The 23,424-nt window shown below is 40.3% G+C and overlaps 1 long non-coding RNA gene across 1 annotated transcript; it reads right to left on the bottom strand.

The window, feature by feature from the left end:
• Nucleotides 1-213: 213 nt before the first annotated feature.
• Nucleotides 214-22,213, bottom strand: LOC120928576. The gene is made up of 3 exons (XR_005747236.1): nt 22,180-22,213; nt 9,893-9,946; nt 214-273 (listed from the first exon to the last, which is right to left on the bottom strand). It is a non-coding gene; the product is annotated as an uncharacterized LOC120928576 (long non-coding RNA).
• Between the last annotated feature and the right edge of the window lie 1,211 nt (nt 22,214-23,424).

Here is a 23,424-nt window from a genome sequence, read left to right as displayed (position 1 = left end):
TGCTACTGTGGAATAGTATTAGTATGCTACTGATGATTTTTTTCACCTTTTTGTATGCATGTGGAAATGCACTACATAGCAGGTAATTTAAGTATGAATGCACCCTGAATTTCCATATAAAACCATATATGAACATAAAAAAATATAAATATTTGATAGCTCTATTGCCTGAGCACGCACTACGCTTGTTGTTAGGAGACAATGCGGCATGGATTGTTCACCTTAGGTTTTTATTGCTGTCTGTGTATGATGATCTCCTAGGCAAATCCTTCCCTGCAGAAACAAAGACAGAAAAGAAAACATGGCAGTATTTCCCGATTTGGATGACCTTAATATGATGTCAAAGTAATTAAATCCATATTTATTATTTAGTAAATAAATAATACCTGTAAAAATATCATAGCACATGAAAAGGTTTTTTTTTGATAATCGCTAAAATACACCCCCCCCCCCCATAAATGGAAATCTGACAAGACAAATATGATATGTATAATTATTGCATAATCATGTTATTTCCAAATGTCATTTATTTGTCTGAAATGTGAAATTCAGAAGTGTCTTTACAAAGACAAAGGGGGTTATTTAAGAAAGGCAAATCCACTTTGCACTACAAGTGCAAAGTGCATTTGGATGTGAAGTCCCTGTAGATCTGATGGGGATATGCAAGGAAAATAAAAACAGCATTTTAGCTTGCACATGATTGGATAATAAAATCGGCAGAGCTTCCCCGTATTTCAGATCTACCCCTCAGATTTACAGCGACTGCACTTCCAAGTGCACTTTCAGTGCAATTTTTAAGTAGTGCAAAGTGGATTTGCCTTTCGTAAATAACCCCCCCAAAGGCTCTTGGGAACACTGACATTTATTGGTCCTTCCAAGCCACCTGACTACAGTTCAGAAGCCAAAAATTGCATCATTGACAATGGTTGTTATGGCTGTCAACTATCACAATAGATCACCATTTTCTACCCCTAGTGCTAAAAAAACATTAAAAGCCATTTCTCTGTTGAATAATTCAAATAAATAAAAAAACATTGGTTGAAATTAGACCTACAATAAAAGTAGCATTTCTGTTAGATACAGGGTTGAAAGGAAGGAGTGGAACTAAACAAAAAGGAAGGGGAGAAAATAAGGATCACATAACTACTTCTACTACTAATTTACACCCTGACCCTACCCACATTTGTAAGGGTATTAACACCTTAACACAGCTCTCTCATTCTGGGTGGACGTCATCTGATGTCCTCAGAATGTGCCTCGCACACACCCCATGAGCCATGCTGTTGTGTGATCTGTCACCCGCTGTGTCCACTTGACATAGTAGATGAAAGATCTTTGTACCGACCCACTGCTGGTGCCATGTGATCTGCTGTGACCAATCATTATTATGGTAACACTGTATTGCTCTGGTCACAGTATGTAAAATAAAATGTATATACATACTGTCACTAGTCAGTTTGCCTGATCACTGCCACACCAGTTATATGATGGTGCTGTACTGAACTGGTGACAGTATGTAAAAAAATAAATGAAAACATAGTTTTTTGTAAGATTAAGAAATGATTACAAAAACAATGACAACAAAAAAAACTCACAATGCCTCTTACTAAATACAGAGGATATATTGATGTAGCACCCTCTACCATAGGTAGGTGTTAGAGGTGTAGCACCCTCTACCATAGGTAGGTGTTAGAGGTGAGGATTTTTGTGATAGCTGCCAGGCAGGTAAATTTAGGCAGGCCTATGCTGCGTGCTAGGCCTGCTTGTTTTTGATCTAGGGGGCAAGGAGTGGTTAGTGTAGCAGTGGGTGTGACCACCTGTCCTTCAGTTCGCAGGCATCGCCTCTGCTTCCAGGGAGAATGTTCTGGAAGAGGGGCAGGGCTGGGAATTGGAGTGACAGGGAGCTCATGTGAGGAGCCCTGACCAATCCCCAATTGGAATTGGCAGGGGGCAGACCTCCTACGTAAGCTCAGGTCCAGCCCACTGGAGGGAAGTTGTCGGCTGGGAGAAGTGAAGAATGGAGTGTTATCCTTACATGGTCATGGAGGAGGTGTCCTGGAACAGAGGAGCTGGAGAAGCAGTTGGTATGCATGTCCGGGTAAATTCTTCACCAAGGACCCAGGGCAGGAGAAGGTCGGTGAGCGAGGCCACCAAGAAACGGTACTGCAGGCCCCCGGCCTATCAGCGTTCAGCAAATCAGATAAACACCTGGGATTATTCAGGGTGATCCCTGGTGTGGTGTAACAATGATGGGGCGGAAATGCTGACAGGTTGCAGTGAAGTTTGTGCAGGAGGAGAAGAGTCCTGGGAGTTATAGTCTACAGGAGTTGATGCAGAGGAGGTGTAACAGTCTGCATGAGTTGGTGCAGAGGAGAGACTGTAGATGTTAGCGTTCATCATTAGCTCACAGTACTTGTATGATTCAACAATTCTTTAACAATGATGGCAAAGTGATCTGTTCTATGGGCATCCCATACCCCCTTTCCCCAACCAAGTTCCCCAACCAAATAAGCAAAAACAAAACAAAGCAAAATGACTGTTCATTGTCTCTGAGAATGATATATGGAGGTCTGGCAGCAGGGTGATATGGTGGATGATAGTAACTAGTAGCAACCATCTGCTACATATATACCATAATTAATGGACTTTATAACTTTCTTACAGACTAAATAGCATACACTGATTTGGGTTATTTTCACCAATGAAATGTAGCAGTGTACATTTCGGCCTAAATGTATTAAGAAAGAATATTTATTTGCACGATTTTATAACAGAAACAAAGAAAATGTGTTTTAATAATTTTCAGTCTTTTTTAGTTTATTTACCCACAAATAAAAAATCCAGTGGTAATTAAATACCACCAAAAGAAAGATCTATTTGTGTGAAAACTATGATAAAATTGTCATATGGGTACAATGTTGCATGACTGCGCAATTGTCATTCAAAACGCGACAGCACTGAAAGCTAAAAATTGGCCTGTGCCAGATGACTACACATTTGAAATACAAGGGTTATTGATCTGATAGTAGTAGGTAAAAAGTTTAAAAAAAAAGAGATCCCACTTTGGGGTATAAAAATGTTAAAGATCCAATGAAGAGAGGGCTGAGGAAAAAGAATTTGAACAAAAAGAAAAATACTCAATACCTTCTTGTCATAGAATCCAGGTAATATACTGCCTGCCCAAAATACATAAACATAAGCATAACAGCCCCCCCCCCAGGGAGGACCATAGTTATTGGTATAGACTTATTTAGTGCTAGATTGCATCAACATGTAGACAATTGTTTACAACTTTTGAAGCATATCTGAAGCATATCTGAAAGGCACCAAACATTGGCTACAAATGTTGATGTAGAATGCACAGAACATTGCAAAGTATTTTGATGCCTGCAGATGCTAACTCATTACAATATTATTGACCACAGGAAAGCAACGAGTCAGTGATTCTAGAAGCTCTACAATTTAGCCCAGAACATAATTACTTCTGGTATAATAACTGTTTTTACAAACAAATCACTGGAGCAGCCATGTGCACCAAAATTGCTCTAAGTGTTGCTAACACGTTTTGTTTAAAGAAAATGGAAATTGGAAAATATGAATGACAAACCAGAGGAATTATTAATGTAAATAAAATACATAGAAGACATTGGGGATTATTTACTAAAGGCAAATCCTCCTTGCACTATAAGTGCAAACTACAAGCACAAAGTGCACTTGGAAGTGCAGTCGCTGTAGATTCCAGGGGGGACATGCAAGGTAAAAAGGAGCCTGATAGGAACCTCTAATGCTGCGTACACACGATCGGGCTTTTGCCCAGCCAAATCGCAAATCGGAATTCCAACGGAATGCCATCAGAGAAAAATAGAACATGTTCTATATCTAAACTCTGATGGAATTCATCGGAATTTCCGATGACAAAACTCTGATGGGGCTACACACGATTGGAATTTCCGATGGAAAAAGTCAGTCAGACTTTTTCCATTGAAAATTCCGATCATTTGTATGTGGCATAGGAGACTAGTTTCCCATCAAGTCAATCTTGACTGTGATTGGCAGTGGATGGTAGTGGGCAAATTCCATAGCTTATTCAAACCAATAGCAGGTATTGAATTTGTCCACTGCCTTTGACTGCCACACAGACAAATCAGACCTGATGGAAAAGGTATTTTAGAGTTCCTCAGCAGGCTTCACCCACTCAGTAGGTGCTTTGGAGTTAGGTTGTTAAAATACGTTATTAACTTCCCCCAGAGTATTTTTTCCTAGCAGATTTACACTACAGTTCTGTGTGTTGCTGTTTGTCTGCTATATCTCAGGTTTTAGGGAGGGGTGTTTTTTTATGTTTTTAACATTGGGCTACATGTAAGATTCACTCGAATATTTGTATAATCAGTGTAAATATTAATGCAAAATAAATATAATGAATTGTTGATTTTTTGGTTATTATGGATCCTGTTAATATGTGGCCTTTGTTCGAATTTGGGGCTTGAACACTTGCCAAAACTGTTACTTTCATTCAAATCCAGCGTACTATAAGGGCCAGACATACAGAGCTTTCTGTGACTGGAGAAGGGGAGATTGTGATATCCCCCCCCCCAATCAGATAAATCTTTGCATGCAGCGAAAAGAAAACAAGGTTTTTTTTCTGAATTGAGGAGGTGTACATTACAATGAGTGACCTGCTAATATTAGTCTACTACAGCCACAACTACAATGCTCATCTGAATGAAGGCAATGGTTTTGTCAAAGTTTAGCTGGGACTACTACTGTTGTGGACATTTTTATCAATGTATGTTGTCTCCCAGTGTCAGTTTTGCTGTAATAAGCCCATATGAGCATGTTCGCACATACAGACGTTGGTGGAAGACCATTGGCTGCGGAAACCTTCCCGTGGACACGGCAGATCTGTTTGCTCTTTTAAGGATGTTTGTTTATGCCTCACCAAGAGACTAGCCACTTTATGGCGACTACATTAACGCTCCTAGTAAGCAGATCTGCGTACATGGGAACATAGCATAACCATACAAAATGATGGCCCACAGAGCCATGATAGAGTATGGCTTGCATCATTGGTAGCAGTGGGAGTGTGCACATGGTCGTGTTCAGAGCCCTGTGAGTAAGTGTTCACTTTGTGTCTCACAAGACGCTTGCCGCATGGCTCTGCACACGACCATCTGCACATGTCACTACTGGAATTCTATTTGAATTTATATACAGTATGTGTGTGATTGGTTCTTTTGAAAGAATACAAGTGTCTGGCTGATTCTGAAGCCACCACCTTCCTTTGTTATTCATGTTGACAGTATAAATAAAACGGAGCTGCCTATCCAAGGGAGGATTTGGCTAAGCTCAACGTGATAACAGTATCTGTGTCTGTGTTACTTGGATATATACAAGCGCGCTTTTCCCGGCATTATACAAGACAGACGTATTTGTGCTTTTAAGTGCAAAGAAATGATTTGCTTATAATCTTAAAATGCCCTGGACACTACTAACTGCAATATTTGTAGTGTTTTATTCTGGAAATAACTGATTCTGTAATGTTGATTTCCACAGTTACAAATGTTGATGGTCCTATCAGAATTGGAATAAATAAATAATCTGGGAACATATTCATTACAATATTTGTTTTTTTTCTTTTGGAAATAGTTACTGTAGTATTGATTTCTACATTTAAGAATGGCTATTGGTGGTTTTGTTGTGACTTCAATATGTTTTAAAGCTGAACTCTGGGTAGAAAAAGCTATTTTATGCCATGTAAAAATAAAGTATCTCTTTTTATGCCGGTCCCACATTTTGCTGCTGCCCTTTTTGGTAAAACTCTTACTTTAATTCAGTCTGCACAATACTGTAAATGCCAGACATACATGGCTTTTTGTGATTGGAAAGATGTGTTTTATATACAAAGAATATACAAGGATTTTTCTAAATGGAGGTGTACAACAAGTTACCTGTTATGATCAATTTATTACAGCTGTAACTACAAATCTCAGAGCCAGATGTTCAGCATTTACAGTACTGTGGGGGAGCTCAATGAAAGTAGCAGTTTTGCTCAATGGAGCTGCAGCCATACATGGGACACTCATAACAAGTAGTAATTTTGGAAATATGTATATGATAAATATACATATGTGAATATATGTCAATATATAAATGTGACCTGAGTTCTGCTGATCTGTTGTGTGATTAAAAGCACTTCTGGCTACCTTGATTAAGGGGTGTACTACATGAGGTGAGGAGACACCCAATTGGGCACATGTTTGATATTCTTTGGTGGTAGTCCATGGTGGAAGATTTCTGATACTGTTGAAGATTTACCTTTATTGATGGCACATGAACTGTGTTGGCTGTTTTGTTCTGGACATTCACAACCAAATTGTACAATATATGGGACTGTTTTCATGTTTTTTTTCCCCTGCACATGATATATTATGATTGGATAATTTATGAGCACTGTTGTCAACATTTGGTATTTTTTAATGAAGGAGCACCCCACTGTTTTGGGTATACATTTATTGAGCTTAGTGTGTTGATTGCACTGTGGACTGATGTGGAGTGAAACTAACAAACTATATTTTTTCATTATTTAATTCCTTTTATTTTAACATTTTAATATTTATTTGTAATAAAATATTGTATTGGATGGTGTCCGATCTTATGATAATAAAACAATGCATTTGATGCCATTATTATGTAACCATAGATAATGTTAATTGTGATCATGCTTTCCTGAGTGTATTTGATTGTAAACAATATGGTGGTATTTGACCCTGGTTGACATCACCTAGCTCCATCCCCGAGGAAGTCACGTGATGCAACTTGTCGGGTAAAGCCAGTTGACCTCATTTCTGGTTGAGGGTGAAACCAGTTAGGTGAGGAGCACAATCTTTGTTAACTGTGCAGTATATACTGTATATGTTTTTTAATGTGAGTGCACTTCCTAAATCAGGAAGATAGGTCCTTCTTAGTTAAATTATATGACACTATTGGGAGTTTTGTTTATACCTCTTTAAGATCTGCAGTGACACAAGGAAAACTTGTTAAAGGGACAGGTACCTAGGAAATACAAGATTGCCCAGAGGGAAAGAGACTGATCTTCGTGAGAAAAGAATAAGCGCTGTTAGACCTATATGCAAGCATGGGTCTAATGTGAAGGTGCCTTTTGAGATCACTAATGGCACTCGCCAGGGGTGCCCGCTCTCCCCTCTTATCTTTGCTCTAATTATGGAACCCCTGGCAGCGAGCATCAGAGGAGACAAGCGCATATCGGGCATCGTACACAATGACATGAAACATAAAATAAGCCTCTTTGCCGATGATGTCATACTTATGATCACAAATCCGATCCAATCCCTGCCTGCAATTCAAGATAACCTTACTCAATTCAGCTTAGCCTCCTTCTATAAACTTAACTCCTTTAAGTCCCTAATACTCCTGTTTAATCTCACAAACAAGCAAAAGTCCCTCCTGGAGGGCTCTCTACCTTATTCTTGGACGAGACACTCTATTCCGTACCTTGGGATAAAGTTAGCTCCTTCACTAACTCACCTCTATGACCTTAACTACCATGTATTTCAAAAATGGCTCCCCCAATTATTAAACCAACTGCGTACAACAGGCTTATCTAAAATTGGAAGGATTGCTTCCTTTAAAATGCTAATCCTCCCCAAACTGCTATATTTATTCCGTACAGTAATTCTACCTATACCCCATTCCTTCTTTGCCTCCATACAGAAGCAAATTTCGAGATATATCTGGGAATCCAAACCTCCGAGATGCGCGCACTACATTCTAACCAGACATCACTCAAAAGTGGGTGTAAGTCTTCCCCATGTTCAAAACTACTACTATGCTTCCATCCTGGACCAGCTATACTACTGGTGGCACCCGACTCCCACCAAGACCTGGTCGATCATGGAATCCTCCTACTTCAAACCTAATAATTTACGTGACATACTACTGAGCACGTCAGCTGAATTTCCCCCTGTCACATCAGATAGCCCCCCTTCAAATTGCAGTCTCACTAACAGTCTGGAAGAGATTCACCCAGACGCCATCTAAAACGCACCCGTCCCACGTTCTGCCGATCCCTATTAGAACGCTAATGGTTCATCTGCAAAATCTTAATCTGCAGAACTGGCAGCAACATAAGCTTAGTTACATATCAGACCTCTACAAAACTGACACCCTAAAAACCTTTGCAGAACTCCAAACTGACTACAACCTCCCTCAGTCTGAAGCCTTTACCTATGCAAGGATTTCACACTTTCTTCAGAAATCTAAAAGCCCCACTGCAGTTAAAATACCTGAACCAATCCATAACTTTTGCACATACACACCCTACCCAAAACATGGTATATCAACAATGTACTCTGCAATTAGCGACAACTGACCCTACTCCCAAATTTCTTCTCTCTCTAAATGGACAGAAGAACTAAACATTACTATCACCCCTGATATGTGGACGTGTGCCTTTAAACACACCTTTACAGCCTCCCACTGCTCCAATCACTGGGAATCGTACCAGAAAACCATACCGCCTATCCAAATTCTTCCAAGGAAGTGCTGGAACCATAGCACACATTCTATGGTTTTGTAAGTCCATAAGTTCATTCTGGAAACTAATATTTGCTTTTATTTCCACATTCTCACAGATTCCAACCACCCCCAATCCCTCACTAGCAATACTACATCTTGGGGAAGACAAATCCCCCCCCCCCCTCGGGTCACGAGTGGTAATAGTACACCTGCTACTAGCAGCAAAACGGAACATCACCAAACTCTGGAAAACTTCGAACTGCCCATCCATCTCTAATACAAATCGCAGACCTAAACCTCCAATGTGAAATGGAGAGACTAGTTGCTAGAAAAAACTTTAATATGGATAAGTTTAAGTATAGGTGGTCATCCTGGCTCGCTCATCCCAAATGTACTGTAACTATCTGATACTCTCCCTACATCGCAACTCCCTCCCACTTCCGACTGTCCATCTCTCTTTTTCTTTCTTTCCTCTCTATCCACCCTCACTCTTCTACACAGCTAAAATGCCTACCTAGCTGGTGCCCCCCTACCTACCCCCCCCCCATCTGGAGATTATATTGGTTGTATACAATGCAGGACTTATCTCTGTTTAATTCTAATTGTAAGACTGTTTATGTTTAGTCTTGCTTATTTTCTTCTCTCTGGTTCATTTTGCTCCAGTCGGAACATCTGATGGGTTGTAACAAATATATTTCTTGTTCACTTGTTGAAAATATCAATAAAGACAGATTTAAACTAATGTGAAGGTGAGCAGGCACTTTGCACTAAGGTGGAGCACTAATGGTTTTGTCATCACAGTGTGCTCGATTTGTTATGCATGAATTTTTATTTTTTGAATGATGACATTAATTGCAGCCATTGGATCGCCTTGCAGCACTGGGATTGTTGTTACACATATAATGCAATATTAAGGCATTGTTCATAATATCACTTAATATCACTTATCGGATCACCTTTACAAACAATGGGTTTGTGAGCTTACTTACCTGCATCTATGTAATTACAGTATACAGTAGTAATGTAAATAAAGGTATAAATGGAGACATATGGAACAACAAACGCATGTAAGAACACATTCATCTTATACAAGACCAGTTTTCTACTTAGATGATTGTTTGACATCTAAGATCAAAACACAATAGATTCAATGTGATTTTATTTTTACCTCTATCCATAGAGGTAAAAATGCAATCACATTTCTACATCATTAAAGTGGCAGCAAGTTATTCAGGTGTTTTTCCTTAAGGTGCAGTGGTGGTACTTCAAGTGTGAGCATACAAGAATTGCTGACCATCAGCCGAAAACAATAGATTCGATACCTACTGTAATTTGTTATTCATTGATATCTACTTACCTTGAGAATATGTGTAGGATGAAAAGCAGTAACCTTATGTTCCGGTGTCTTCTTCTGTATTAAATGCATACATAATCAGTAATACTCATAGTGTATTGAATATATAAAACTTACATACTGGATCAATAAAAGAACACATATTTGAAATATTTGCAACACAGGTAACATTATGTAAATTGTACTGAAATAAATTAACAAATAGAGAAAAAATAGTGGTTTTCAAAGTCTTTTACAAATAAATATCTGAAAAGCCTGGCGTGCATTTGTATTCAGTCCCCCTGAGTTAATACTCTGTAGAACCATATTTCACTGCAATTACAGCTGCAAGTCTTTTTGGGAATGTCTCTACCAGCTTTGCACATTAGAGCACTATAGAGTGACATTTTTGCCCATTCTTCTTTGCAAAATAGCTCAAGCTTTGTCAGATTGGATGGAGAGCGTCTGTGAACAGCAATTTTCAAGTCTCACCACAGATTCTCAATTGGATTTAAGTCTGGACTTTCACTGGACCATTCTAAACCATTCCATTGTAGCTATGGCTACGAATTGGCTTGGTAGAGGGAATCAAGAAACTAAAGAAATATCTCAGAGACGTTGAGGACTACAAATGCCACAATGTTTTCAAATGGCAGGAGAACCATCGTGAAAGTTTTATCAAACCTACAGAGAGTACAAATATGGAGGAGGAGGGTGGCGATGCACCCACAGTATCTTATATCCACCCCCCGAGATCCTATTCCAGTCCCCCACCTCCTAGTTAAGGTGACCACAGAACAATAAAGAATAGAACACCAGGGAAAAATAAGAAAAAGGGAAATAACAATACAGATCGACTACAGTCCACCAACTATCAGGTACAAACATATCCCCAATCTAGAAATCATGGAAGACCTCCTTACCCTGAAGCAAATAGAGGAAATAGGTATCCCCCTGGGCCTTACCCTCAGCCTAATCACCATACCTATCCCATGGATAGGTCATCCTATCCAGATCAGTATGGGCCCTATGGTGATCCATCATTCAGGCAGCACCCCAATGATGGATATAGGGATAGGGCGCCGGTCTCCCCACAAGTGCCATGAAGACAGGATGTTCTGGTCAGAAATCAATACGGACCACTACAAGGATATGGGGACAGAGAAGAAAGAGATCTGTTTAACACTGGACCCAGAATCACAGGACCAGCTCAGGTTCGAGGATGGGATGGTCCCCCAGGAGCAGCACCTCTGAAAAAACAAAATGGATAATTTTTTAGGCAAAGGCCAAGGAAAGAAGGGAAGACTACGAGAGAATGCAGGGGAGGAAAACAGAGCAACTCCCAAAAAACAAACAAAAGGAAATAGTGTGTGAAGGCATATTCAACCTACAGTAAGTGGGGAAGAACTAACCAGGGCGGAAAAGTTGACATTGGATCAAGGTCTTAAGTATGCCACAAGAAAAAGATTAAACAAATTCCAAATGTTTTTAGATGTTCAAAAATATGCTAGAAAATTAAGCATTAAGCGACATTTCCTATCGAATCCATATGTGGGGAGCAATACCCTAGCAAGCGGAGAGAAAAAAGTGGGGACAGGCCTGAGAAATGCCTCCCTGTTTAATCCAGGAAAGACAGCTCCCAGCGTGACGGTATTTAAGGATCTAGTAAATATTAGGATAGGAGAACATCTGTCCCGGATACGTGGTGGCTTTACCAAACACAGTGTCTCATCACACTTTCGCAGGTGTCACAACCGGGATCCATCTGTGCTTAAGGTGATAGGCATTGAAAAGTACACCCCACATTGGCGGGGCAGTGACCTTACACGTCACATCTCCCGCAGAGAGACCGGTTGATCTATGACGTGAAATGTTTTAGCCTGTGGGGCTTAAATATTGAATGGGACATCAACTGTTACATAGATAACAGTTGATGGTACCCAACATTGGTGAATATCCCCACTTTCCCCCATTGTCCCTTCCTTTTCTCCATCACACCTGTCCCTCTCCCCCATCTAGTAGGAGGATCTTCCAGTCATGTTTTTCTACACACATTGGGATTACGGGGTTCCTATACCTTGTAGCGACATGGGAGAAGGCAGGCTGTGTATAGGAATATAGTGTTATGAAGAAATATTGCTTTGAAAAGAAATATTGTTTTTTTATTGTTATTTTTATTTTTATCTTTACTGTATTTCTAATTTTATATGTATGAGGGAATTATGAGCATTTTTGCACACTGACTAGTATCTATACCTTGTGGGGTGCTCCCCAGGAATTTTTCGTGTGGGGAGCACGGCGAGGTGCATTTTTTGATCAATCACACCCAGTTGGTACTAGCAGATATTAGCTAATGGGCTATGTGCACATTGCTTATCATCCCCTTTTATATGGTAATTATTATATGGTAATTTTTATATTTCTATATGTGTGACTTGCCAAAGTCTTTTTAACTAAACCTTTTTGCTTGTTTTTTTAGTATATAAAGTTTTTATACATAAAAAGTTACTTATCTATGCATAATAAATCAGGATTGAGGACTGGTGTCTGTGGGACCGTCGGCCATAATTGCAGCTGAGGATCCATCACACGGCTGTCTCTCAATCCTGTGAGATGGGTGACAACGGGCTGGCTTCCAGTATGTGCCTTCTTCCAGTGTCACGGCTCCTGCCAGGATATTTAATGGTACTGGACGTCTGATCCTTTAGCCTCCTTTCCCAGTAGACGCCTCTTACGGAGAAACGCTGTGTCGGGTGGAGCTAAGGACCCAGACGCTACACACACCTGACAGTCAGGCGTGAGCCGAGCTACTGACAGAGTGTGCCTGTTTCGTTTGTTTTTTTAGATCGTTTGTAACCTTTTGATGCTAGTTACCTGCTCTGTAATAAAGAGCAAGTTCCTTTTACTGCACCATGAAGCTCTTTCTCTTTTTTTGCAATACCACATCCATTGCTTATTGAAAAACACCCTCTATTGAGAGGTGAGTGTGCATCCAGGATTCCAGGATTCCGGTGATCCATCTTCAAGGGTGGCCCTCGGTGGAGGATCGGAGCCAGAGGAACTATCCTGTTTGTGATGAGCCTATATTCATCTTTGTTCCGGTAAGCTACCAACTTATCTATATAGGAGAAGTGCCCAGTGTTTGAAGATTTGTAGCAAAATATTTGCAATCTAGCTGTCAGGGCAGTGTACCCTTCACAGACTTCATCCTCCTGTTTTTGCAAAATTTTTTGCCACATTTATTTGGACTGCCACTTTGTTTCTATTAGTATTCCCTCTACCAAGCCAATTCGTATGGACTTATGTGATTTATGATCTCCGAGGGCTAGATTCTATGTTGGGTGTTCTTGGTTTGATTAACTGTTTCACCAATAATAATCACTTATTTTTTTATTTTAGTTTAGCACATTACAAACTTTTATTAGTCGCTTAGCCATGCGACTTTAGGTTGCACATTATTTTCCATTTCTTTCTTCTAAGATTGCCCTGTATTTGGCTCCATCCATCTTCCCATCAACTCTGATAAGCTTCCCTATCCCTGCTGAAGAAAAGCATCCCCACAACATGATGCTGCCACCACCATGTTTTATGGTGGGGATGGTGTGTTCAGGGTGATGTGCAGTGTTAGTTTTCCACCACACAAAGCGTTTTGCTTTTAGGCCAAAAAGTTACATTTGATCATCTGACCAGAGCACCTTCTCCAACACGTTTGCTGTGTCCCCCACATGGCCACTCTTCCATAAAGGCCAGATTTGAGGAGTGCACATCTAATAGTTGTCCTGTGGACAGGTTTTCCCACTGGAGCTGTGGATCTCTGCAGGTCCTCCACTTATCATGCCAAACAACTGTCTGTGATAAGGCAAGCATTAGTGACACAATCTCCTTTGAGCTCTTAGAGCACACACTGCATGACCGAATAGATGTGATAACTTTCATAATTAGTGCATATTTAGCATGGCCTACATTCCCACCTGCCATCACTCTTTTTTATGATTCTCATTGTTTACAATGTTTATTTTGTCTTCCTTGTAAGACTGCCCTGCCCAAGGCAAGCAAACATGGCCTGAAGCCCCAATTAAAATTTGTTAGAAATATGTTTGAATGAGGTTGGAACTCCTTAATTTTTTTGTGGAAAGATGTTGGCATGGATGGTCCCAGTAATGTGTTCCCAGCAACCATAATTTGTATATGTATTTTATTTACATTTTGTTCTACATTTTAAATGTATTTTTCCTTGTAGGGAATTCCTGCCCTAGTCAAGCAAACACAGACATGGATGACAATGCAACCTGTATAAAAATTAAGGCAGCTAGGAAGGATGCAGTGAGGGGTATTCAATTGCGTAGGTCCCACATTAACATATTTCCAACAGCCAACATTATTTTTATATGTTAAACATTATTTATCAATTTATTGCCTAAACATTTTCCTCAAAAGGCCTTTTCTACAAACAGAGGCAGAGACAGCAAATCCGTTAATTAAAAAAAATGGACTACTTGAGGATGGAGACACCAGATCGTAGAAAGAAAGTAGTCAAGGTTTTAACAGTTGAAGAGATAGCAATAAATCAATTGTTGTAAACAGATATTGGTCCTTAAAATTTTTTTTTTTTAGTACAGATCTGTGTATGTAGACAGCAGCACTGCAATTTAAAGGACTTAATCATAGTTTTTTTTATAAAGTACATGTAAACTAAACCACAAAATTGAATTGAAGCTTAAAAACCAGTTCCAGACATTATTATGTTATACATAGTTACATTAGTCCAGCGTGGACCAAATATATGATGTATGTTATATATACCTATATAACATACCTGGCCAATGCCTCTTGGTAGCCAGAAATTACTGAAGTAGACACCACCACTTCAGTGATCTTCACTTGCTTCTGTGTCCTGTGCTGAGCATCTGCTCTTCTACACTGTGAACACAGGAGGCCATTCGAAGAATGCTTTGCATTTTCTGAATGATTGCAAAGCATTCTCTGATTGGACTAAGTGAAGAACATGGCACTGTCCTGCCTCTCCACCTTGTCCAATCAGAGCTTTGCATCAATTTATAGAATGCAAAGCAGCTGACCTCCTCTATTCACCATGCAGGAGAGCAGCCACTCAGCTCAGGACCCAGAAGCAAATGGAAAGCACTGAAGCAGACATGACCACTTCAGTGATCTCCACTTGCTTCTGGGTTTTGCACTGAGCAGCTGCTCTAAACACAGGAGGTCAGCCTTTTTATATGGACACTTTTCAGAGAATGCTTAGCATTCTCTGAATGGATGCAAAGCGTCCTCTTTTTGTACCATCCTGCCTCTTCACCTTGTCCAAATAGAGCAGTCTTTCTCAACTGGGGTGCAGTGGCACCCTGGGGTTCTGCCAGAGGTCCTTAGGGGTTCCATGGGATCATTGTAGAGAAATGCTGTCAGATGAGCCAAAGCTCCCAATCACCAGCCAAACTGTACATCTGCACTGGGAGGGAGCTCTGTCAGGCTCAGCAAAGTAAAAGTAAAAGGAGGGGGAGTGTACTGTGCTCTCTGCCTCCCCCTACAGTTCAGTACCCGGTTGTGTGAAAAAAAATGTACTGTGCTAGAACTTTTTAAAGGGCTTTATACATGTGTTTGTGCGTGTGTGTATACATGTCTGTATCTGTGTTCATGTGTCTGTAGGTGTTTACATGTGTTTGTACATGTGTCTGTATGTGTGAACATGTGTGTGTGTGTGCACGTGAGTATGTACATGTGTCTGTATATGTGTGTGCACGCATATGTGTACATGTGCCTGTGTGAGTGCGTGTGTGTGCGCATGTGTCTGTATGTGTGTACATGTGTGTGCATGTGTCTATATGTGTACGCGTGTGTGTGTCTATATGTGTGTACATGTGTCTGTATATACAGTATGTGTATGTGTACATGCATGTCTGTATGCAGGAAAATAGCCGCTCGACTTGGGACCCAAACAGACACTGGGACTTGGGAAACTGAAGTATATTATTTCCAGCTTCCAAGGGACATCACTGTTTGTTTTATGTTGTTTTTGTTTTTTAATAGTTGCTAGATTTGCTGCTTTTAAATCACCTTGTCACCAGCTCTCCTAAAGGAAATTATAAGCTGTTTTGTTGAAGCCCAAGCATATTTCACTATTGCGATTACTTAAAAAAAGCTATCAACAATTAGGAAATTTGCTCTGTGAAAAACACACAGACTGTTGTTATTGTAGTACATGAAGACAGGACGAGGCTTTAAAGAAGCTAAAAATCATCAACACATTTGAGTTGTACCAAAGGAGAAGATGAAACCCTCCCCTAACCCCTCAATTCTACAACATCCAGTAATGCCGTGTACAGATGGTCGTTTTTTGTGATGAAAAAAAAACGTAGTTTTTAAAAACGTCATTTAAAATGACCGTGTGTGGGGAAAACGTTGTTTTATGTCTTCTGAAAAACGACCAAAAAAAAAATTCGAACATGCTTGAATTTTTTGTGTCATTTTTCAAAACGTCATTTTTTGTGTCAATTAAAATGATAGTGTGTGGGCAAAACGACATTTAAAATGACGTTTTTAAACCCGCGCATGCTCAGAAGCAAGTTATGAAGCTAGTTTCAATGGAAAAGAGTGCTGAACGTAACCGCACTTTGCTAGAGCATTTTGAAAAAACAATGGTGTGTAGGCAACGTCGTTTTTGAAAATGAAGTTTCAAAAACGTCGTTTTATTTCATGATTTAAAACGTCATTTTTTTTAATCACAAAAAACGACCGTCTGTACAGTACGTGGCATAAGGGTTTACATGTCCTTTAAAAGACCTGCCAGTACCTACAAGCCCTACACTAAGCTCTCCCTATGAAGTTTGTGAGTTGCATCTCCTATGCTTTCACTATTACAAATATAGCATATTCAGGAAAAGTTTAGAATAGCCCTAACTATTTTCTGGTGGTAGTTTAAGCACTTACATCTGCTGTCTGTTTCTTTTATGGAGAATCAATACATTTAGAAGTTTTTAACCACTTCCATACCAGGCACTTACGCACCTTCCCAGCCAAGCCAATTTTCAGCTTTCAGCGCTGTCACACTTTGAATGGCAAACAAAATTTGCGTCCTTTTTTCCCCACAAATAGAGCTTTCTTTTGGTGGTATTTGATCACCTCTGCAATTTTTTTTTGCGCAACAACTAAGAAAAAAAGACTGAAAATTTTGAAAAAAAAATATGTTTTTATTTTTTTCTGTTACTGTTTTTGTAAATAAGTACGTTTTCTCTTTCAATTATGGGCACTGATATGGCGGCACTGATGGGCAACGATGGACATCGATGAGGTAGTACTGATGGGCACTGATAGGTGGCACTGATGGGCACTCATAGGCGGCACTGATGGGCACTCATAGGCGGCACTGATGGGTGGCACTGATGGGTACTAATGAGTGGCACAGATGGGCACTGACAGGTGGGCACTGGGCATGGATGGGCACTGTGGGGTGGCACTAATGGATCCATGTTGCCAGTCAGTGCCCATTTGTGGGCACTGATTGGCATCTTTTTTTTTACTGCCCTTTTTTTGTTTTTTTTACTGACTTTTTTATGCCCCTTTTTTTTGCCCTTCCCTGGTGGTCCAGTGTGGGCTTCCCTGGTGGTCCAGTGTGGCAATCCAAGGGGGGCTGTGCTGATAAACAATCAGCACGATCCCCCCCTTTCAGGAGAGCCGCCGATCGGCTCTCCTCCATTACGCGTCTGTCAGACACGAGTGAGGAAGAGCCACCAACGGCTCTTCCTGTTTACATCATGATCAGCCGTGGTTTTCGACACGGCTGATCATGTGGTAAAGAGCCTCCGCTGGAGGCTCTTTACCGAGATCGGAGATGCAGGGTGTCAGACTGATACCCCGCATCACTGATCGCCGCACGCACGGGCATGAAATCCTGCAGGACATCAATAGACGTCCAGTCAGGATTTCAGAACCACTTCCCGGACGTCAATCTGTTATTGACCGGGCGGGAAGTGGTTAAAGAGAAGGCAAGGAGTTTCGGACCATCTTTTCTCATGAAAACTTTTAAGAACTATCTGTTAACCGCTTGCCGACCAGCCGCTGGGCACCCGCGATCGCTCGTTACAGAGGGTGCTAGTTGACTGAAGACTAAATGGCAGTTATCAATCTGCCACTGATGTATGTTTTCAGTCAAAAATAGCTCACAAGATGGGGAACTAGTCTCTCAGTTCCCAATCAGGCTCCACCCACCCCTAGTACAAAACCCATCAGCCATGTGCCTAGTCAGTGTGATGGGAGCAGTGTCCAGGGAGGGAGGGTGGGATTGTGGGCGCCAACAGATTTATGTGCCTGTCTCTGATAGGCACATGAATCAGGCACAAGCACCATCACTTTTAGGGCTGTGCCCCAGCAGAATTCTAAAGGGTGTCACACCCTCCTTTAATTCCCAAGATTGCCAAAATGATGACTGCTATGACCTCACAATTTTATGGGAACGGGACTGGCTTATCCAAAAGCCTCCACGTTGGCCCATCTAAGCCAACTGACCTATACCAAGAAGTTTTTAGGTTATAAGGAATTCAGCCTGGCAAATTTTCACATTATTCACCCGGACTGTGAATTTTGAACCTATGGTAGTGAAGAACCTGAACCTCTTCCATATTTATGACAGTTCAGTGCATTAAAATATGAAACAGACATTCAATTAGCCACTTAAGACCTGGACAAATATGCAGGTAAAGGACCTGGCCAGTTTTTGCGATTCGGCACTGCGTCGCTTTAACTGACAATTGCGTGGTCGCACAACGTGGCATCCAAACATAATTGGTGTCCTTTTTTTCCCACAAATAGAGATTTCTTTTGGTGATATTTGATCACCTCTGCAGGTTTTATTTTTTGAGCTATAAACAAAAATAGAACCGATACGTATTCTTCTACCTATTTTTGGTAAGAATTTTTTTTTTTTATAGCGTTTTTTAATTTTTTTTTACTACTAATGACAGCGATCAGCATTTTTTTTTCGTGACTGTGACATTATGGCAGACACATCAGACAATTTTGACACATTTTTGGGACCATTGTCATTTTTACAGCGAAAAGTGCTATAAAAATGCACTGATAACTGTGAAAATTACAATTGCAGTTCAGGAGTTAACCACTAGGGGGCGCTGAATGGGTTAAGTGTGACCTCATATGTGTTTCTAACTGTAGGGGGGCGGGGCTGGATGTGTGACGTCAGTGATCGTCTTTCCCTATATCAGGGAACAGACAATCACTGACATTGCCACAATGAAGAACAGGGAAGGTGTGTTTACACACACCTATCCCCGTTCTTCAGCTCCTAAGACCTACGGGTCCCGTGGGCGCGGTCACGGAGCTTCGGACCGGGTCGCGAGCACGCCGCGCTCGTGACCCCACGGCTGGGATTTTAAAGAGGACGTACAGGTACGTGCCTGTGCCCAGCCATGCCATTCTGCCAACGTATATCGGCGTGAAGGGGTCCTTAATAGGGATGAGCTTTGAATTTGAGTCAAACTCATGTTCGACTCGACTATTGCTTGTTCGGAGAACAACGAACAATTTGGGGTGTTCGTGGTAAATTCGAAAAGCCGCATAACACCCTGTTGAAGTCTATGGGAGAAATCTAAAGTGCTAATTTTAAAGGCTAATATGCAATTTATTGTCCTAAAACGTTTTTGGGGACATGTATAAATGCAAACAATTTTTTTTAAAACGGCCATTGTTTTGGGAGCAGTGAATTTAATAATGCTTAAAGTGAAACAATAAAAGGGAAATATTCCTTTAAATTTCGTACCTAGGGGGGGTGTAAAGTAAGCATGTGAAATAGCGTATGTTTCCCGTACTTAGAACTGTCTATGCATGCACAAAGTGTAATTTCTGAAAGAAAAAAAGTCATTTAAAACTGACTTGCGCCTATAATGAATTGTCGGCTCAGAATTCAGAGAGAATTCATTCATTCAAAAAAAAAGTGTGGGGTCCCCCAAAATTCAATTATCAGGCCCTTCAGGTCTGGTATGGATATTAAGGGGAACCCCGCTGTCAATTAAAAAAAAAAATGACGTTGAGTTCCCCCCAAATATCCATTTTTTTTAATGAATGAATGCTCTCTGAATTGCCGGGAGCCGACAATTCATTATAGCCGCAAGTCAGTTTTAAATCACTTTTTTTCTTTCAGAAATGACACTTTGTGCAAAGACAGTTCTAAGTAGGGGAAACATGCGCTATTTCACATGCTTACTTTACACCCCCCCTCCCCCAGGTACGGAATTTAAAGGAATATTTCACTTTTATTGTTTCACTTTAAGCATTATTAAATTTACTGCTCTCAAAAAAACTTCAGTTTTTAAAACTTTTTTTTGCATTGATACATGTCCCCTGGGACAGGACCCAGGTCCACAAACACTTTTTAGGACAATAACTTGCATATTAGCCTTTAAAATTAGCACTTTAGATTTCAAACGTTCGAGTCCCATAGACTTTAACGGGGTTCTAAAGTTCACGCAAACGTTTGGTGTGTTTGCAGGTGCTGGTACGAACCGAACAGGGGGGTGTTCGGCTCATCCCTAGTCCTTAAGTGGTTAAATACCTAACATATATGTATTATGTAACATAAAACAAGAGTGAAGAATGTGTCCTATAACATATTAAGATATAGTTCAATTATAAATAGAAGGATTTGTAAATGTCTGTGATGAAAAATGATTAAACAACAACATTTCTAATGGAAAAATGCAGAGGTGTAGAAATTGTAAAACATAAGTTCTATTAACACAAAGCACACTACACACTGATCTACCACTGCTGGTTTCAGCACTGGACAGGTAATTACCATCTCTGCAGAAGCAGTTAGTGACAATTCGTATATTGAGGTCTCATAGAAATATTGTTGGTTCACTTATTTCACATTACTTTAATGAGTGAATCATGAGCACATTTCTTTCAAGCTTATTGAGTAACAAGACATTAACAGTAAATAATAGATTAATTTGACTTGCTTGAAGAATCTTAATTTCTATATAAAAAAACTTAGCTTAAATGATTTCATATGTTCATCTTTGAGACAATCAAGGCAGTTCTAATAGACACCAGGGCTTTATTTCATAATTGCTAATTTGCCACCCCCTTGTTTGCCCCTGCCACATTAAAAAGACCATTTCCTAACTTGTATACAACTCTTTAATCTCAATCACTTTTATTTTTGGTTTTAATTATCAAATCTAAGTTTCAAATATGATGTAGAACAAAAAAAGTATAATCAACATTTTTGCAACTAAGAAGTTACATTTTATAATTTAAACACAAAAATCATTACATTCATAATAGTCAAAGGAAACCTGAAAAAAATACATAGGCTATCATTCCAAAAATAATAAAAAATGTTCTGGCTGCGTCTCATTTCAACACTTTCACAATCACACCAACAAGTATGCACTGAAAAGTACTCTAATCTGCATGCTTGTTCTGAATCAGTAACTAAGATAAGAAAAATGAAACCATTGCATCAAAATTAGAGCCAACTGGCACTTTCAGATGGAGTGGATAAAAATGGTGTTCTCGGTTTTCTTTTAAAATAATACAGCAGGCACAAAACGGGTTGAATTAATAAAGCACTAGAGACTCTTCCCTTTGCAAAGTGAAAGTTCAAGTTAACTTTGCATGGGAAAGCTGTATTCACTTCAATTATCCAATCATGTGCAATCTAAAGTCCTGTTTTTTTTTCTCTTTCACACAAATGGGTATTCAAAAAAAATAACGCATTCACCCTATTTAATAGATTGAAAAGCCTCCACTCCTTTAGTAAATCAACTGCAACTTGTTTAAGAGTTTTGAAAATGGCCCTGTACCATCAGGGCCATTTATGAATGTAGTTTATTCTACAGTAGACCACGTCTTATTTATTTTCTCTTTGTATCGGAACCAAAGGAATCAATGAATAAACTTAAGTTCTCTAGAGGCTAAACCAAACAGTCAGTTTAAATGTCATTCTACAGAGCAATTTAACCTCTTAACAGTCATCACTCCATTAGCAAAACATTGCAATATACAATATACACTGTAAATTAGTAGTTTATCACTAGATTCTGGACAAACAGTTGGAGCTGAGAAAAAGTTTGGCCCAAACATTACAAAAACAATGGGTATGTGCAGCGCAAATAAAGTAATAAATTAAACAGTGATATGCAAATCACAACATATATATATAAAAAGTCCCAATAGTAAGACCAAGGTAAGGATAAAGTCCTTCGTGAAAAAGGTGAGTTTGAATCCTATGCTGGTGAGCGTAACAACAGAATCCTCCACCACACACACAATGTGCTTACCAAGAAAAGATGGACCTCTCTGTGGGAGAAGGTCATGTGAGGATGTATCCAACAAGGGATAATACCAAATGATCCATGCACCCGGAGTGTCTCCAAACTGGTGAGCAGCAAAACCAGGACTGGCCTGCAGTGTCCGTGATCTCCACTAAAAGTTGCTGGGTGAAATCGCATTGGAATGCATGACCAAAAAAAAAAAGGAAACAATCTAAATGGCCTCCGTATGTTTATTTGAATAAAAGGAGGGGACATATAAAAAGGTATACGCTGATGGTAGCACAGGGATAAAACAAAAATATCGAACAAGCGTGGAAGCTGAATATATCAATCCAGCGGAGAGTTGGCAGCGGGTGACGTCCGTGCATAAGCTCCTGTTCGGCAAACACCCGAATTTGAGGGGAGTTAGACGGGATGTAAGCCCGCCGAGCTCCACACAATGCACTGCACTGTTGGGCAAAGCTTTCTGAAAAGCTGGTTGTTAAAGAGTGGGCCGGGAAGCCGGCTGCTGTGTCTGTAACAATGAATGAGCCATCAGCTGTCAACAGGCTTTCTTGCTGACAGCTAAATGAAAATATAAAGATTCCCAGCAATAGAAAAAAGTGAAACAAATTGGGGCCCCAATCCATACCAGGCCCTTTGGCCCACAGGCCAAATAAAAAAAATTAAGTGGGATCCCCCCCAAGATCAATACCAGAGCCTTATTCGAACATGCAGCCTGGCAGGACAGGAAAGGGGGGAGGAGTGAGTGCCCCCCTCCTGAACCATACTAGGCCACATTTCCTCTTAACATGGGGAGGTGCTTTGGGGCAGGGGGGCCTCTTCCCAACAACCCTGGGAGGTGGTGGTGGGGGTCTACAGGCAGGGGGCTTATTGGAATCTGGAAGCACCCTTTAACAAGGGGGACCCCAGATACCCATGGCACCGCCCCCTTGTGATGTCACTGATCCAGCATTAAGCTAAACTCTAGCAACAAAAAATTTAAGGATGGAAATTAATTGCCTAGTAGCTGAAATATTCACCTTCAATCCAGAGTACCTTTGTTCTGTATTACTTTGTGTCTTTTATATCTACCTAGAGTTCAGCATTAAGGTAGATGTAAGCCATAACTGGTCTCTAAAACACCTCAACCCCGATGTTGAAGGGTTTGTAAAACCTCATTAAAAAATAAAAATAACAAACATATCATACTTACCTCCACTGTGCAGTTAGTTTTGCCCCAAACCTTGTCTTCTTGGGACCCCCGGCAGC

Source organism: Rana temporaria, chromosome 2, assembly GCF_905171775.1.
Source record: "Rana temporaria chromosome 2, aRanTem1.1, whole genome shotgun sequence".
Taxonomy (NCBI): Eukaryota; Metazoa; Chordata; class Amphibia; order Anura; family Ranidae; genus Rana; species Rana temporaria.
The sequence above is the reverse complement of the archived record's forward strand: the minus strand, read 5'-3'. Positions and strand labels throughout refer to the sequence as shown.